The sequence below is a fragment of the Bison bison genome, unplaced genomic scaffold (genome assembly GCF_000754665.1).
Source record: "Bison bison bison isolate TAMUID 2011002044 unplaced genomic scaffold, Bison_UMD1.0 scf7180017858765, whole genome shotgun sequence".
Classification (NCBI taxonomy): domain Eukaryota; kingdom Metazoa; phylum Chordata; class Mammalia; order Artiodactyla; family Bovidae; genus Bison; species Bison bison.
In genome coordinates, this window is record NW_011489337.1 from 49,080 (window position 1) to 51,095 (window position 2,016).

The following is a 2,016-nucleotide window of genomic DNA, read 5'->3' on the forward strand; positions in this document are numbered from 1 at the left end:
ATGAAATGTTTGTTTGGTATCTCTGATTTTCTTGAAGAGATCGCTAGTCTTTCCCATTTTGTTGTTTTCCTCTATTTCTTTGCATTATGCCAGTAAAATTAAAATTTTAAAGTACACAAATGAAACAATTTCTTAATCAGGCTTCCATATACTACAAATGCTTATCAAGCACTGGTTGTTCAGAATGTGATCAAAAAATTTTTTCCACTCGCAGTGGTAACAATTTTGGTCATCAGTGGCATTTTGCCAATAGTTATAAACCTCAGCCTTTTAAATAAATATACCAGTTGATTCAACTGGTCCACTTCTAGGAACTCAAACTTAGAAAATTTCAAAAAGATTTCACTGTATAATTATTTCTCATAGAAAAAGACCAAGGAAAACATGAACAGGATTTAATACATCAATGTTAGTGTATCCTCAAACCACAGTTAAGCAGTATGAGGAAAAAGAATGAGTTAGGTCTATATAAACTGAGGCTGAGGAGTAAAATGCAAAATTCATATATGGAAGCACAGTTACAAACACATTCATTTTTGCAAAGATTATTGTTTGAGTGACTCCATCTGGAAGAAATGGGAGGGGCTCTGGTTTGGGATGGATTTGTAAGGTTTATTCTACAGTACTGAATTTTGCTTAAATCTATTATATATATATATGTTAATATCTAGCATATATTCAATAATTTATTTAAAATTAAATATCACCCTAAAATGTCATATGTAATGCAAATAACATTGAACAAAAAGGATAATCTGTGTAGCATTAAATATTTTAACTATTACAATCAAAAAGATACAATAAAAGAATATTGCTAAAATAAAACTGAGATTGTACTGAAAGTAAATCAGAAATTAAGTAAAAATTAGTGCAACTGTGAAAATTTCATTGACTAATATTATCTTTGATTCCCTACTGCATATCAGCTTTCTAGATGCAATAATAAAACAGACATTAAAAGGTTACATTTTAGTAGAGAAACTATTATTAATACACAGACATGTAGTTCTGTTTTTAGTTATAATTATCATAAATCATTTATAGAAATGGAAAGTTTGCATCAGATTTATGAAAACTTACATTCCAAGGAGACTGGCACTAACACTACATTACTTTCTTCACTATGAATAATGCAATCATTTGCTACTTGATAAGACATAATTTTCTCCAGAGTTTCTTCATAGCATTGGTCAACTCAGAATTTCTTAGACTGTAAATTAATGGGTTCAGCATGGGGCTTATGACTGTATAAAATGCACTCAATGATTTGTCAATGGGGAAGGTCTTAGCAGGTCTCACATACATGAAAATGCAGAGAAAAAAGAAGCAGATAACCACAGTGATGTGGGAACTACACGTCTGGCGGGCTTTCCGCCTCCCTTCCTGACTCAGATTCTTCAGAAAGTGTAGGATGACTCCATAGGAGACAAGTAAGAGCAGAAATAAAATAATGCATATCAGTCCTCCATTAGCCAACACTAAGACGCCGATGACATAGGTGTCAGTACACACGAGTTTCAATAAGGGGTACAGGTCACATGTAAAGTGATCAATGACATTGGGGCCACAGAATGGGAGCCCATAAACAGTGCTAAGTTGAATTATTGAGTGCAGAAAACCTCCAACTCAGGACACCACCAGCAGCACAACACACACCCTCTGTCTCATGATTACCAAATAATGCAAGGGCTTGCAGATGGCCACATAGTGGTCATAAACCATGACCAACAGAATAGATATCTTAGACCACCAAAAAAATGTTCTGTAAATAGCTGGGTCATGCGAGATTCAAAGGAAATGGTGTTTTTCCCAAGGAACAAGTCTGAAATCAATCTCAGGGTAATAGAAGAGGAATACATTAGATCTATAAATGATAAACAGGCAAGAAAAAAGTACATTGCCCAGTTCAGGGTCTTACTTACAGTTATAGTCACAACAATGAGCAGATTGCCCACCATAGTCAAAATGTAGAAGAGCAAGAACAGAACAAAAAGGACTTTCTGCTCCTTTGGATTC

General features: G+C 34.2%; 1 pseudogene; it reads right to left on the bottom strand.

Moving 5' to 3' along the window:
- Positions 1-1,143: 1,143 nt before the first annotated feature.
- On the bottom strand, positions 1,144-2,015 carry LOC104980315 (annotated as a pseudogene).
- Between the last annotated feature and the right edge of the window lies 1 nt (position 2,016).